Here is a 17,969-nt window from a genome sequence, read left to right as displayed (position 1 = left end):
AGAATGAAAGCACATTACCAAACCTGCCATCTATTCCCTTGCATCCTTATTTGTTCCTTTGGAGGAAGGACTTCCTTCAATATACATTACTCAGCTAATATCTAATTTATATATCTGGAATTTGGATCTAAAGTAACTATAAGACATTAAAAGATTAGACACCAGAGGATACAAGTATGATACAGGATGATTCAATATATTCTAACTCCTAGACTATGGTTAGGGATTCTCGACAGGTGTAGTTGTATCAGTGAACTGAACTACTGGGTCATTTTGGATAGACTTGAACCATTTGACCTTCTTCCATTTTTGACTTCCATTTGCTGATAAGATGTTGAGAGACTTTACTAACGTGTCTTAGTAATGAATTGAGGAATCTCAGGCTGCTCTTGCTTTTTTGTATTTGTAGGAACATAAAACAAAGTAGAGACTAATGGAGAATAATGAGAGAGAAAATTTTCATAAACTTGTTTCCCAGACATTAATGCATTGTCAGTGGAGTTGTGAATTGATCCAACCACTCTGGAAGGCAATTTGGAACTATGCCCAAAGAGCTTTAAAAGATTGTCTGCCCTTTGATCCAGCCATACCACTGCTGGGTTTATACTCCAAAGAGATCACAGGGAAAAGACATATACAAAAATAGTTATTGCTGCACTCTTTGTGGTGGGAAAAAAAATTGGAAAATGAAGGGATGCCCTTCAATTGGGGAATGGCTGAACAAATTGTGATATCTGTTAGTGATGGAATACTATTGTGCTAAAAGGAATAAATGAACTGGACAAATTCCATGTGAACTGGAACAACCTCAAGGAATTGATGCAGAGTGAAAGGAGCAGAACCAGGAGAACATTGTACACAGAGACTGATACACTGTGGTACATTCAAATGTAATGGACTTCTCTGTTAGCAGCAATGTAATGATCCAGAAGAATTCTGAGGGACTTATGAGTAAGAATGCTATCCACATTCAGAGGAAGAACTGTGGGAGTAGAAACACAACAACTACTTGAACACATGGGTTGGTGGAGATATGATTTGGGATGTAGACTCTAACAAACCACCGCAGTGCAACTATCAATAATATGGAAATAGGTCTTGATCAATGATACATGTAAAACTCAGGGGAATTGTGCGACAGCTATGGGGAGGGTGGGGAGACTTGTGGGGGGAGGAAAAGAATATGAATCATGTAACCACGGAAAAATATTCTAAAAAATAAAAAGAATTTATTGTGAAAAAAGTGTTTCCCAGGTAAAGTATCAAAACAATATGTGTTCCATTAAGTACTTGTGAAGCACCCACCATATTTAAGACAATGTGCTAAATATTAGGATCAAAAAGATAAAATAAAATATAATCCCTGCCCTCAAGGAGCTTATAATTCAATAGAGGATATGAAAAGCTCGTTCAAAAATAACTATACTGGGGCAGCTGGGTAGCTCAGTGGATCGAGAGCCAGGCCTAGAGACGGGAGGTCCTAGGTTCAAATCCGGCCTCAGACACTTCCCAGCTGTGTGACCCTGGGCAAGTCACTTGACCCCCATTGCCTACCCTTACCACTCTTCCACGTATAAGTCAATACACATAAGTTAAGGTTTAAAATAAAAAAAAATAACTATACTACAAGGAAGAATATGATAAATAAAAAGAAGAGGTCCATTTCCAGTTGTGATAGCAGGTATGATTTCTTAGAGGCTATAGCTTCTTGTTTGGGAATTGAATGAAATAAGGAATTTCAATAGATAGATAAGGGAGAAGGCATTTCATTTTGATGAAAAACTGTATGTACAATAAAATAAAATATGTTTCAATTAAATGTATATGCATTGCAATAACTAATTTATTGAAGGACATGGCATGGATCACATGGATGGGTTGTGATTCATAGTGATCATTTTTTTTTTACTTGGGATAAGTAATAATTTTGATATAGTCCCATTTTGTGACAATAATAGTCACAAATGTATACATCTGCTAACACTAGACTGATTCAGAAAATCTAACTTTAACATATTAAACTGGGTTGAGCTGGTTTCTCCACCTTTAGTAAACTGGATTTCATGCCACACACATATATGTCACCACTTTCTTTTATTGTATTTTTAATTTTGTAGTTTTAAAAAAAATGAATATTATTTCAAGCCCAAGTGAAAAAAGCTGTAGTTTTTAAAGAGTATTTCTCAATAACTCTTAGAAATATAACACTGATCATTATATTAGCCTTGGGCTTCCTCCCTCCCCCCTTTCTGGAAATAATATATACATTCTTTCAGTTGGTATTTCCTTTTCTATATTCAGAAGTTTGGGGTAGTTTTCTGATATTATTCTTTTCATCATTGTGTTGAGGGTTGTTTTGACTTATGTTCTGGGAATCCTATTTTTTTAAAAACCCTTACCTTCCATCTTGAAGTCAATATTGTTTGGCTCCAAGGCAGTAGAGTGGTAAGGGTAGGCAATGGGGGTTAAGTGACTTGCTCAGGGTCACACAGCTGGGAAGTGTTTGAGGCCAGACTTGAACCTAGGACCTCCCTTCTCTAGGCCTGACTCTCAATCTACTGAGCTACCCAGCTGCCCCCAAGGGAATCCTATTTTGATTGCTTCTACCTATTCTGTTTTCAAGAAGAATAATATTTTGGTCCAATTAAATGAAGCATGTTTTTAAAAAATGTTGTTGCCTTTTGTTTTTTATTCTTCTGGATTGTTCTTCACTTCTAGGTATTTAGATTCCCAATCAGTTGTCTTTTACTTCTTTTTTTTTGGTGAGATGCCATTGCAGATCCAAGTTTTTCTATTTTACCAATTATTTCTGTTGTGTAGGTCATAAATTCTTCTCTTGTAATTCTCATTTCTCTTAGGAACAGCATGTTGTAGTACCGTGTTCTTCTCAAAGTCCACTGTGTCCTCTGTCTCATCAAATGTTGAGTCATTTTCCTTTGTTTTGTAGTATTTATATATAGTGGTCTGAACTCCTTTACTAAGTCTGGAGGTCATATTTCCTTTGCTTTTAATGTTGTCCCTGTTAATTTATCTGGTTATGCTCAAGGTCTTTGAGTTTTAGTCCTCCTAACATCTTTGGTAATTTCAGTCTTTGTTTCCCTTATTACTCACTTTCTGACTCTCTCTGATTGTGGTTTCCCTGGGGGTGGAATATCAACGTCTCTCAGCCTCTTCCCACGCTGGGCAATTCAGAGTTCTATCCCGAGTCACCTTTGTGGGGGGTAGCAGAAATGACCCCAGCTTTATGCTGGGTTCTTTCCCTTAGGCTTAGTGGAATGACACACAACCTTAAACAGTCCCCCACATGTGGGGTCCTGTCCCATTCCCTCTGTTTCTCAGTTATCTGACCTAAAAGCATAGAACACTGTCACACTAGAGCTGCTACAGCTGAGGTAAATTTCTGTAGTCTGAAGTCTGGATCTCTGAGACTCTGGGGGAAGGAGTCAAACTTGTTCTCTGTTTTTTCTCTATTTCTCTCTTTTTTCCCTCTCTTTTTACACACACATACACGCACACATACACAGACACACACATGCACACACATGCCCGCACATACTTTTTAAAGATATAAAATTGTTTTGTTTGCATAAATCAATTTAAAGTTTTTGTTTTGTCCCAGTTAATTTACACATCATTGGAGGAAGTACTCACATAAATGATATCATGGATTCATTTAAAAAAAATTGCATTTGGAATTTAAAACTCTGATTTTAGAATATTGAGGAAGCCAATTTTTAATTCTTTCAACATTGGCTTCTGTACACTTTTAAAGATTTAAGAGATTAATGACTAACATATTTCTAACATATTTTTTCTACTTCTTGACTCTCAGGTGTGCTTGGCTTCAAACATATCATGTAACCTTGAAATAGTTACATGTGTTGGTAGCTCAATTTTAAATTCACATTTTCAATGCCTTTGAAATTCAGTAATATTCTCCAGTAACCCTTGAAAATACCTTTGCCTTGCCTGAAGGTCAGATTGATTCTATCACTTTTCATTTCTTTTAATTTCCCCTCTATTGCAATCATATGAAGTAATTAGCATCAATTAGTTATGATATAGTGGAAGGAACATTGGAAAAGAATAATGGGATGCTAGCCTCTCTGAGGCTTATGCTATTTATCTGCTCATTCATGGTTGTTGAGAGAAGCAAAGGAAATAGTAGATATGTTAGTGAATTAGAAATTATGAAATGCTATAGAAAAAAGTGTTATTATTATCAATATGAAACCTATTATTACCAGAAACAATGATCAACAGAATATCAATGATTAAATCATATGCCAAATTGATTTATCTCTACAAAAGCATTACGAAAATTATCTAAATGTGTAATAAGGGCTTCCTTGATGTAGCTATGAGAAGGGAATATACAGGCTCTCACAAATGATTCTTTTCGGCAAAATACATCTCTAATCTACAACAGAGTCAAACATCTAAGACTATCAGCAATCTGAGATTAAGTTTTTCCTCTGGTGTAAGGATTCCCATCCTATATTTTTGGGTGATGATTTTTAAAAAAGTACCAGCTTCTGATGTTGCAATAGATCAGCTCTAGTATTGACTTCAGAAATCCATAATAATAAGAGTTTGCAAGTCATGAAGTCATTCTGTGCTTGTTAAAAAGAATAGACTCCAATGGCAACTCAGTGGCTCAGTAGATTGTGAGCCAGGCTTTGAAATGGAGGTCCTGGGTTCAAATTTGACTTTGGATACTTTCTAGCTATGTGACCCCTGATAAGTCTCTTAACTCTTGGAACCAATACTTAGTATAGATTCTAAGACAGAAGGTAAGAGTAAGAAGAACAGACTGAAATGGAAGAGAGGCCATTATTTTTCTAAGTCAATGTGGGTTCTATGAAGAAATCCTGAAAGTTTTTTTCAACTTTTTGCCACATCTCCTTTTAAATGTTTTGAAATTTGACATTAGAGAGCAAAAGCCTAGCTTTGAGAAGTAATCCAAAAAGAAAGGGGAACATTTCAGAGACAGGTGGATAGTCGTAGGATGTTTTGCATCAATGAACTAAGCTAAGTGCCAAGGGAAATAAAGTAGACACCAAAAATAAGGCATTCTGGAGAAACATGCTACTAGAATCTAAATCATATTCAAAATAGGCATACATCAGGATCACTTTATTTTATTAATGTTTCTTCCTTCCTTCTTCCTTCTTTTTTCTTTCTCCCTATTTTATTTATCCTTTCTTCAGTCTTTCTTTTCCACTTTCTTTTCTTTTATATATATTATCTCATTTGACTCCTACAGAAATCTTTCACAGTACTTCCTCAATATGCTTTTTTTATCAAAATATACTTTAAGTAGAATCTTCCAAGTATATTGTCTCCTCAAAAAGCTGTTGATATTATTTTTATTGTTTCAAAGACCACCCTTGTCCAGTGAGAATTTAAAAAACTCTGTCTATTTAAGCAAAAATAATGATAATAATACTTGTTATCCCTTTTTGACAGATGAGGAAATTGAAATGCATAGTATTTAAATGCCTTATCCATGATCTTAGGATCATAGAGTTAGAGTTGGAAGGGACAATAGAGGACATAAAGTCCAACCTCCCCATTATCATCATTATCATCAGCAAGGACAAACATTTATTAAGCATCTACTATGTGTCAGGTACTAAGTACTAGGGAATGAAGGAATGCAGAAATAGTTTCTGCCTTAAAGGAGCTTACATTGTAATGGGGGCAGATAATATGAAAACAACTATTTATAAACAAAATACATGCAAAGGAAAATAGGAGATAGTCTCAGAAGAAGGCACTTGAAGTGGAAGACCAGGAAAGGCATCTTATGGAAGGTAGGATTTGAGGGGAGTCTTGAAAGAAGCCAAGAAAGTGAGAATTGGACAAGAGGAGAGAGAAGACCCTGGCATTTTGGGAATGGGCCAGTGAACTGAGATAGGGAAACTTACCCAGGGATATACAGTAAGTGCTAGACTTAATTCCAGTAAATAATCTCTTTAATTTCATCCCCCTAATTCTTCCATGGAATGGACTCTGTGATGGATTTATTGCAAAGATGTTTTAACTTGAGAAGATCTAAGATATCATTTCATTTAACCTCCTCATTTTATAGATGAGGAAATGGAAGAGAAGATAGGTGAAGGGACTTGCCTAAGATTGCTCCCTTTCAATGTTTCTTAAGTGGATTTGTGATCTCATGGAATTATGCACTCCATTGTATGGGAGAAAGGAAGGGAATAGACATTTATTAAGAACCTACTATATGCCAGCCTCTGTGCTAAGTACTTTACATTTGTAATATACATTACAGTACTCACAACAACTCTGGAAGATAGATGCAGTTATTATTCCCATTTTAGAGTTGAGGATACTGAGGCAAACATAAGTTAAGTGACGTGTCCAGGGTCACAGAGCCATTATGTATCTGAGCTAGATTTGAACTCAAGTCTTCTCAACTGCAGGCCTTCTTCTCTATCTACTGAGTTACCTTGCAACCTGATACATTGCAACCTATTCACACCTTTCCTTTTGTTGTTCCTGTACATATCTTCCTATAAATGCTCAATAAGTATTAGATATAGTCCTCAAAGTCCCTTGATGCACCATAAGTACAAATATAGGATATAGGCATTCTATATATCATCCATCAATTTTGCTCATCCTTTGCTGAACATATACTTTTATAGTATGATCTTTGATACTTCTTGGGTTCTAATATGTTGTTAATCCACAATAGCCTACTTGTGCCTTCCATATATCTCTACATTGTCCTTTGAGAGATCTTCAAGTTGGATTCTTCAGCGATTGTACTATTCTAAGATTTTTAGCCATATCACATTACCAGAAGAATATTAGTGTCAAAAATTATTTTTGTTTTGGGTGTTTGGTGTCAATGAAAATGACTTTTCCCAATGCAATCTGGCTTACTTTCCTTTTCCTTCTCTTTAATTTTGGTATGATTCACATAATATATATATATATATATATACACACATGTATATATATATATATATATATTTATATGGNACAAATATAGGATATAGGCATTCTATATATCATCCATCAATTTTGCTCATCCTTTGCTGAACATATACTTTTATAGTATGATCTTTGATACTTCTTGGGTTCTAATATGTTGTTAATCCACAATAGCCTACTTGTGCCTTCCATATATCTCTACATTGTCCTTTGAGAGATCTTCAAGTTGGATTCTTCAGCGATTGTACTATTCCAAGATTTTTAGCCATATCACATTACCAGAAGAATATTAGTGTCAAAAATTATTTTTGTTTTGGGTGTTTGGTGTCAATGAAAATGACTTTTCCCAATGCAATCTGGCTTACTTTCCTTTTCCTTCTCTTTAATTTTGGTATGATTCACATAATATATATATATATATATATATATATATATACACACATGTATATATATATATATATATTTATATGGACCAACTTAGTGGGCTGTTCTTCCAATTACATATCATAGTTTTGCATTAGGCATTTTTGTCTGGTTGGTTTGGATAATAGGTTTATAACCTGAAGAGACCTCAGAGACCATCGAGTTCCATGCCTTCATTTTACACAGGAGGCAACAGGGTTAAATGATTAAGTAACTTGACAAGGTCAAACAATCAATACCTTTCTGAGGCAAGATTTGAAACCAGGTCTTCCTGATTCTTTGACCAACACTCTTTCCACTAAGAGAACTCTGCATTGTTTCAGGTCTTGATGTGATTAGCATGCAATTCTCAAATAAGAGCATCTAGAGGATTTTAGAATTTATAGAGATTTGTCCAGTCATTTCAGTTGTGTATGATTCTTCATGGCTCCGTGGATCTTTGTCCATGGGGTTTTCTTGGCAAAGATATTGGAGTGGTTTGCTATTTCCTTCCCTAGTGGCAAACAGAGGTTAAATGATGTGCCCAAGACCAGACAGCTAGGAAATTTCTGAGGCTGGATTTGAACTCAGGCTTTCCTGACTCCAAGCCCAGCACTCTGTCTACTGTAGGGCCACCTAGCTGCCCCTACCACATATAAAGAATCCATTTTCAATTTGGGATTTCTGCTGGACATCTTCTATGATAATTGTAAACATTGTTTGGTGAACATACATCTCTGTACTTCACATGTTACTTGATATTAATAATCAAAATATAATTCAGCAAAGTTATCTTTGGAGTCACATCAAAAAAATAATCTCGTGTGATCTTAACACATACATGAAATATCTTGTTACAGGAAATTAGAGTAGGATTCTGTGAAAGACTTCAAGACATTTTCACAGGGATCTGTGCAATAATCACCATTTTTATTTGGGTGAAGTGTACAAGAGTAGTGGAAGTAGGATGTTTTGCCTATATTGTGAGTCAACCAATTCATTAATAACCTACTTAATGGTCTTAAAAGCAAGATAGTTCTTGTTTTTAAGAAGCTTATATTCTTAAGGCAGTATTTAGTAATAATAATAATAGCAGCTAATGTTCATTTAATGCTTACTATGGGCTAGCCATTGTGCTGAGTATTTTGTAATTATTATCTGATTTTATCTTCACAACAACCCTAGGATGTAGGTGCAATTTTTATTCTGATTTTACAGTTGAGAGAATGGAGGCAAACTGATTATATGAATTGCCTGGGATTATGTAGATAGGAAGTATATGAGGTTGGATTTGAACTCAGATCTTCAGAGCTTCCTGACACCAGGTCCAGAGTTCTACCTACCACATAGCTATTCTGTGGTTAATACATTTAAACTATCATTACAGCAACATAGCAAAGTCAAAAGTTGGGGAAGCCACACAGCTCTGGCCAATTACAATGATTGATATTGGGAGGATTAATAACATACAAACCACCAGCAACACCCAGAAGCCCAACTTCTAGAAGCCCTGACCCTAAAGCATCACTCATTGTCCTAGGATCATGGGAATTCACAAAACCTCTTGAACAGAGGTAGTCTGAGTATGTCTGAGGCATAAACTTTAAGTAAGTCATATAGCAGTAAACTTTCTCAAGGTAGTTCAGCTGAGTGGAAACTTAAATCATTTATTTTAGGTGCAGATGAATTTAATTCAACAATTCTTTCCCTTCATTTGATTGGAGTCTGGGGGACTATGACTATTCTTCCTGTGGAAGAGAAATCCTATTAAATGTGGTGAAATCCCACCTGAGTTATCATGGTACAATTGCAGCCAAGTGATATGCATCAGACTGGGCATCACCCAGAGAAAAATGCAAAAGCAGACATCATTTCCTCTTTTTGTCTTCTTTCTAAAAACAAAATACATTTGCTATCTCTTCTTTCTCTTTAGGACTCTTGCTAAGAACAGTCTCTACTTTGTTAACATATCAATACTCTATCTGTTGTTTCCTTTTTGAAGAAGGAAAGAGAGTGAAATTTTCCCAGGAAAAATAAGAAACTCACCAGACACTATAAGTTGGAGACATTCTGAGTTTCTTCTAATTGGTGTGAAGTAATTTTCTGAGACATATTAGACAGATCTGTGCATTCTGGTGCCATGGGGTGGCCCAAGAGGAAATGATCACATATCAAGATGCAGTGAAAAAAAATTAATGGAAAGTTTTTTTTCCATGGAGAAGGGGATTTTTCATGTTTATCTATTTTGGCTAAACCCTATCTCAACTGAGCTTCATATTTGTAGCAATTATATCATGTGGTGTTTTAGGGCAGCCTGTCACTGAGAAACCAATTTTAGATAGGAGACAGCAGAGATCTTGATGGAACAAAGTCTTCTTTAGATGTAGAATGTAATGCATATGATAACTGCTGTCACTTGTGCTCAGACTCAGTGGGAAAGGGGAAGATGCTTTAGAAGCTAGAGGGTTCTGGAGATAAGCCTTCTGTTCCTATAGATAGTGGGTGCCTCTTAAAGGGTAGAGCTATGTATCATTGAATAAAATGGAGAGAGAAGAAAAATGAGGCCCAAGTATGACAACCATGGAGTGCTTTTGATGTAGGAGGAAAGGGTGTCTCTGTCTTTCTTTTCATTTTACAAACATTTACAGTGGTGGAAAATGTGCTGAATGAGATGAATCATCTGGTTTACAATAAGCTTGCCTGCAGCATGGAAGGAGCTACAGATGAACCCAGAGATACTACTGTAGGCAGACAAAAGTAAGACGTGGGGATGCCAATACAAATGCATCTGCCATCTATCATTCTTTTCTTTTCATGTCATCTAGTCCATGAGCTCATTTTTGAAGCACTGGACTTCTCCTCCAGAAGACAACCATTCTCTTGGTGTGAACACAAACAAAGTCGAATCTAAAAAAAGACTTTAGGATGGAGCATAACCAAATTAATTTCTGAGGAAAAGTCTGACTGTCTTCCATTCTGTTTCATGGTACCATTTGGGAAAAATTTAAGACACATGGGTTTTGGTGTGTCTGATTGGGAAGAAGGTGGGTGGAGTTGCTGAAAAATAGCATCTGAGGACAATGAATTGGCTTCCCCATAACCCTTTGTGGCCTGACAGTAGCCATTCCAAATTTAGTCAGTGCTAGGGCTAGAACTTCTTTAGGGAAACTTTCTTCCCTAACTGCTCAATCACCATCAAAGGAAGTTCATGAAATAGCTTAATGAACAACCAGCAAGGTCCTTGCCATACATTAAACCACAAAGGTGATGTTCTTTCACTCCCAGCTAGTTTTCTAGAATTGAAAACAACTAGGAGTTGAGGTTTGATTTTGATTTTTAACATTTTGATGAAGTAAAAACCATAACTGTCTTGATTAAAATGTGATCATTACTCTCTCTCTATCTCTCTCTCCCTCCCTCTCTCTCTTTCTCTGTTTATTCCATATAACACAGGAATATCATGCTACTTAGCCATCCCTATCTTAGAGGCAGCATTTCATGGGTTTTTTCCCTTTAACATGAAAATTGGAAATGGAAAAGACTCAGGCTTGAATCCTAATGTTTACACTTACTGACTGTATAAAAATGGGGTGCTCACTGAGCTTCTCTGAGGCTCAATGTCTTTTTTCTTGGAAAAAATTATTTAATTAATTGATTTAGAATATTTTTCCATGGTTACATGATTCATGTTCTTTCTCTCCACTTCTCCCCCCTCCCCAACCTCCTCCTGTAGACAATGCACAATTCCACTGGGTTTTACATGTGTCATTGATCAAGACCTATTTCCATATTATTGATATTTGCACTAGGGTGATCATTTAGAGTCTACATCCCCAATCATGTAAACATCTATCTGTGTGATCAGACAAGTGTTTTTCTTCTGCATTTCTGCTGCCACAGTTCTTTCTCTGGATGTGGATAGCATTCTTTCTAAGTCCCTCAGAATTGTCCTGGATTATTGCATTGCTGTTAGTAGAGAAGTCCATTAATTTGATTGTGCCACAGTGTATATTCGTCTCTGTGTATAATGTTTTCCTGGTTCTGCTCTTTTCACTCTGTATCAAGTTTTAAGTTTCATTTCTCCAATGGTAATTTGGAGCATTTTTATGATGGTAAATGGCTTTAGTTTCTTCTTCTGAAAACTCTCTGTTCATATCCTTTGACCAGCTGTCAAGTGTTCTTGTCAATTTGACTCAGTTCTCTATGTTTTTGAGAAATGAGATCTTTGTAGGAGAAACTTGCAGTAGATTTCCTTTCTGGTTTTTTGCTTTTCTTATAATCTTGGCTGCATTAGTTTTGCTGTGCAATCCCTTTTTAATATTATGTAATAAAAATTCTCTATTTTACAAAAAAAACTGCACAGTAAGTTTATAGATTTAGAACTGGAAGAGTCTTTAAAGGCAACTGAGTCCAAGCCTTTAATTTTATAGGTGAGAAAACTAAAACTCAGAGACACTAAATGACTTAACCAGAGTTGCACAACTAGAATAAGTCTAAAATCCAATTTGAACCCAGATGCTTCTGACTTTAAGCTCAGAACTTAATTCATTACATTAGGCTGGCTCTTAACACTGCTACACAAATGCCATATATATGTATATATACATATATACATATATATATATATATATATTGCTACCTCCATCTCACAAACAAACAAATTGAGACATGAAGAAAAAAAATAACTTGATGAAGTTCTCAGCTAAGAATGAGCAGTAAATGGGTGAGCGAGATGTCTCAGTGGATAGAGAACCAGACTTGAAGAGGGGAGGTTCTAGGCTCAAATCTGGTCTCAAAAATTTTCTAACTGTGTGGTCCTGGGCAAGTCACTTAATTCCAATTGCCTAGCACTTACTTCTATCCTTTTGCCTTGCAACTGATACTTAACATCAAATCTAAGACAGAAAATAATATTTTTTAAAAGAAAGAACATTAGGATTCATTGAGTTCTTGATTTCTCTTTGTAGGTAATTAAACTTCTCTGCTTTTCCTAGTTGCCCTATTTATGTTTTGTGACTGTCATTCATCCATTTTACATCTAGCAGCCCCAGTCTTTTTCTTCTCCTTTTTGCATTTGTCTGAAACAGTAGAAATTTATTTCAAGTTGAAGGTCAAATCTATTAGTAAAGCCATTCACAAGTACCAATACTTTGTGCTGCTTCCCATCTTCCACAAAGCTGGGTCAGGGCATTACTGCCATGTTCACTGCTCTTCTTCTGCAGGTTATGAGAAGACTGAGAGATATCAAGTTTCCAAGATGTCAGCAACAAAATTAGTTTGGGAGAAAGGCCATTGTGTGTAGCTCTGGCTGAAGAAATGCTTCAAGAGCTCACTGAAGCAACCTCTGAAGGAATTCAGTGTTGTTGGAGAGTAAAAAAAACAAACAAACCAGTTTTATTTGTGGCAGCAGCATCAGCCTCAATGTGATTGTTCTCTTGAATAGCAATTAGAGATAGGGATGCTGGGAAGGGATGGCCATATCTTGCTTCTGGGAGTTAAGGAGGTAGGATTGCAAATTGCAACACATCTAATGAATAACTATCTGTTCCAATCTATGGTAAGGAACCTCTGTTACTTACATTTGAAAGGGCTTGCCCATCATTCTTTCTAGAAGTTAGTGTTTACATATGGAACTATGACTGGGTTTGGCAGCATTATCATACTGATAAAGACATTAGGGACTTCTTCCTATAACTTAAAGCAAGTGACACATTTATTTAGCATAGGAATGAACTTGCCCTACTCCATCTTGAGAACATCTTGCCCTGATAACTGTAATTAATCAAGAGCTTGTGCTATTGTTAGTATTTGATATGAGATATTTTATCCCTCCCACTTTATTGCCTTCTGTCAGTGATGAATGAGAGAGATACATAATATTTTAAGTAGAACAGGCATTTGCCATCAGGACATATTGACTTTCTCTCCTAGTTTCATCTGTTTGGTTTATTTCCTAAGATTCATTGCACCTGAAGGAATGAAAGACTAGAGAAAGTGAAATGGTGGCAGGTGTCTTTCTGAAGTTGAAGAGGAAGACAGCTGCAAATGGCAATTCATAAAGAGATGGTCTACTCTTTGTTTAGGTTATGACAGTGGGGCCACCTCATTTTGGGGGCATGAGCCTGAATGAAGTGTAGTAGAATGTAGTGAGTAGAATTGTGCTGAGGGAGAAGCAGGAAGCCTATGAGGAGGAGAGTAATTTAGATTTTAGCCTGCAGCGAATGGAGTTGCTATGAAGAACTGAACTAAGTTCTAAACAGGCAGATGTTTAGTGTCATTTTATTAGATACTTTATATGTCCACCATACAAGACAGCCTTCTAATCTCAACGTGAACTCTTGAAACTTGCTAGATGATGGTCTTGATGTTCATGTAGATACTTCCCAAGGCACAGAGATAACCCCAAGTCCACAGGCTCTTAGATCAGTGGCTATATCTCTAACCTCTCCAAAACCAACTGCCATAGAGAGTGTCCACTCAGAGAAGTCCCTTGTTGCATACCAGGTTTGGAATGTTCAGCCCTGTCAGCCCTTGCCTGTTTTTCTGCTTTCTATTCTTAAAATGCTATTTTCCTGTTACAGTGGTGAAGGAGCAAATGGGTCACCTGAGCTTCAGCTATAGCCACCCTACCTTGTCCATGTTTGGGTTATCAGGTGGAACAAACTGATTTGGGCTTGGTAGAGGAAATTGATTGTATGAATGGGTAAGTGAGAATGAAATCTGATACTTTTTGATACTTCTATTTTATTATGTTGTTTATATGTTATTTTTAATGTTATTTATTATTATATTATGTTGTATCATTATTTTTAATCACTTTGATTAAACAGTTATTCTAACTATGCATGGAACTTGAATAATTAGGAGACAGAGTGAGAAAAAAGAAGAAAGGTTTTCCTCATAATCTGGAATCCAATTGTGTATTTCACACAAAAAGTGATCCTAGACTAATCAAGCAAGTGATACCTCTCATAAATGGGTTCAGGAAGGAAAGAGACAGCTCACTTTTTGAGAGTCAGGTCAAGCTTGAGGTTTCCACTAGCACATCCTCTGGTGCAAATCATGTATGTAGCAAGTGGAGATGAGCATTTGATTGACGGAACTTGATTCTGACTATTGAATATAGAGTGAGACACTGGTCATCAGTGCCCTTAGCTGCAATATAAAGGTTTCTGATTTCATTTACATAGTCTTTTCACCCATACCTATTATAGCTCTTTGTACCTAAGAGGGTTTAAGGAATTATTTTAATTTTTTAAAAAGTTGATCTTGTGGTGAACTTTATCTGGAGGAACTTCTTTGAACCCAGCTTGGCTGTCTTTTAGACAATAGCTACATAATCCTATTATTAAGCCATACTCGAAATCTTTCCAGCTTGGTAAGACTTGTCAGAGCTTATGTTTTAAAGGGCATAGTCATTGAGAACCAAAGAACTCCTTGATGTCACCTTGAGGCACTGAGTAAGACTTGAAAGGTAGATTGTGAGGCAGAGATTGCCTTTTGCCTTTTTTGGATCTCTGATTGGCTTAGCACATTGCCTGACCCATAATAGGTTTTTAATAAATGCTAATTGATTGACTTTATGTGAGAAGGGGAAAAAGCTTTGGGGTGTGTACCCCCTTTACACAAAGATTTGCTTATGCTGTATGACTCTATGATTCATAGCATTCTTATAAATAAGTGTTGGCTGATAATGACAGAAATATGGAAATGAGCATATCTCCCAGGGGTCATGAGTTCATTACTTGACTTCAAGTAAAATGATGTCAAAAGGAGAGATCTGGGGGGGCAGCTGGGTGGCTCAGTGTATTTAGAGCCAGACCTGCAGACAGGAAGTCCTAGGTTCAAATTTGAACTCAAACACTTCCTAGCTGTGTGACCCTGGGCAAGTCACTTAACTCCCATTGCCTAGCCCTTACCAGTCTTCTGCCTTGGAACCAATACACAGTATTGATTTTAAGACAGAAGGTAAGGTTTTTTTAAAAAAGAGAAATCTAAATTGAAGGATATGATCGTATCTTAAAATAGTAAATATGTTATGCTATTTCAAAAGGCCCATGATATAAATGGAAAAGTAAAGACAAATGCATTAAAAGTTCAAGCTTAAAATCTACTAGTTTGCTATGTACCCTGTGTCTGATTTATAGTGGTCTTATGGGTTTAGTCTGAAATAAATCAGTCTATTTCAGGACAGATAAGCATGTAAATAGTATAACTCAAGCTGTCGCCACTTCCTTTAGCCACATCAGATATTTGCCCTATTTAAGCTGTAAGAATAAAATTCACTTTTAAAGAAGCATTGTCTTAAATTACCAATGTGATTTTTCTCTTCAGAATTTTTCACCATGAAATGTACATAGAGGCTTAAAATTACCCAGTAGGATTTGTTACTTACGTATTACAGGATTTTGGTGGCTAAAAACCAAACCAAACCAAACAACAATAACAATTCCCAACCCTAAAAACAAAAACAAAGCCCAGCAGTTTGGGTCAGAACTTTTGGCTAAAGGGAAGTACTAAGCTTCCAAAGCAGGAAATAAGTACAATATAACCTTCAGGAATAGTTAGAAAATCTCAGACAGAATGGAACTTGAATCAATTCCTGAGTATGAAAATATGAACTATTTCAGAATGAATTATATAATGACACTCAGACTACTATATCATCATTCGCTCTTCATTGCAATGTCAAAAATGCACAAAATTTTTTTCGAGGCTGCTATTGTATACAGAATTAAAAATTATAATTCTGTAACACAAATTCTTATGTGTCACATTCATTCAGAAGAAGTTAATCACTCTCCCAAGTTCCAGGTTCCATTGTATTTCCCAGGCCCTATCTTTTTTTGGGTGCAGATGACTTGGGGTTCAGAAGTGCAACAGTAAGATACCTCTACCTGCCAGGACTTCCCCTCACTGTCCCCAAAAAACTGATGTTCCTCTCTGGAAAGCATAATATTAGAGCTCAAAGTACTAGCAAAGCATGCCAGCCTCCACCAGCTCCTATAGTTACTCTTTCAAAACTTAAAGATCTAGGCACGGGCTTCCTGCTCTAGATTCTCAAAATGCCAGGTTCCAAACAAGTGTTATCCAGTTCTAACACACTTTTCATGGACTCATACTTTGCTACCTACACACATTCACAAGAATGAACTAATCACTCTCTCTTGTTAACACACAAAACAAATGATTCCAAGATCAACTCTAGGGCACTCTCTCTACCCATGTTCCATTCTTTGTACATTTTGTACTTCAAATTTTGACCCCTACAAGTTGGCTTCCAACTACACTTATTATACTGAGTGCCAACATCCGGAGAACATCCAAACACTCTCTTAGAACCTGGGAGATGATTCAGTACCATGGATAGTTGTGAATGTTCTTTATTTTGGCATATAGTTTCCATCTCTTCAATGCCTATCAGTATAGGTCTATGTCTGACAACAGGCACCTTATTGTTTTTAGATCTGTTCCAAAGTGAATATGACTTAGAATTACCAAGGGAAACTCCCAATATGGTTTCAGATAAATGTGGTAGGATGGAAGTTAATGTACAAAGTCTCTTATTTGAGGACCTTCATAAATATAAGTTTAGTGGATAAAAAGAGTCCAATTGGAAATTTAAATATAACTAGGATATTGGTCTAGACCCAAATCATAAAAAGCTAGGTGGTTCAGTGGAAAGAGAACCATGCCTAGACCCCAAAAGCTTCCTAGCTATATGACCCTGTGAAAGTCACAACCCCAGCTGCCTAGCCCTTATCACTCTTCTATCCTGGAACCAATAGTATCAATTCTAAGACAGAAGATACAAGTTTTTTTAAAGCTCAAAGCAAAGCTTTTTTAAAAGTTTTTTAAAGCTTAAAGGAAATGGATTGGCCAGGTAAAAATCACCAGTAGTGATGACCTTTGATTGTTTTATATCATCTTGAAAAATTTTATGGGAACTCTATTAGACATTTTTCTTTTTAAATCCAGCTATAAAAAAGATAAATTTCTCTTTTACAACAGATTGGCAGGCTATATAGAAGGTAGAATCTAAGGTCTTTGATACCAGGGACTGTTTTATTTTGTCTTTGTATTAGTTATGTCTAGCAGTGCATTAAACATTAGCAGGTGCTATATAATAGGATTATTTTGAATTTGTATCATACTTCCCTGAAAAAAAGATTATAAAACCCATTCAAGGTGGAAATTGAAGTAGTGACATGGGACTTCAACTTAAATGGATATTTGCTAGAAATTACAGGGCATTTGATAATTTTTTTACATAATTTACTAAAACATTTTTCTTTCAGAAAGTCAAAGAATCAGTCAAGGGGAACTCTAGACTTGAATTTTGATCAGAAAGGAAGAATGATTGATGAAATGGAATCAATGGAGTAAGTGACCAGATCATTCTAAGTCTGTGTTGGTGAGCCTATGGCATGTGTGCAGGAAGGGGCTGCTCCCTTCTCCCTCTCCATGCACACCTGAAGACATTTCTCACATGACCTGCCCCTTTGCCTAGTTGCCCAATGGGAGTGCTTCCTCCCTCTCCTGTCTGGGGTAAAGGAGAGGCTCACATGCAGCATGATGATGAGTTTGGGCACTCAGTCTCTAAAAGG

The sequence above is a fragment of the Gracilinanus agilis genome, chromosome 1 (genome assembly GCF_016433145.1).
Source record: "Gracilinanus agilis isolate LMUSP501 chromosome 1, AgileGrace, whole genome shotgun sequence".
Taxonomy (NCBI): Eukaryota; Metazoa; Chordata; class Mammalia; order Didelphimorphia; family Didelphidae; genus Gracilinanus; species Gracilinanus agilis.
This window is presented reverse-complemented; position numbering follows the sequence as displayed.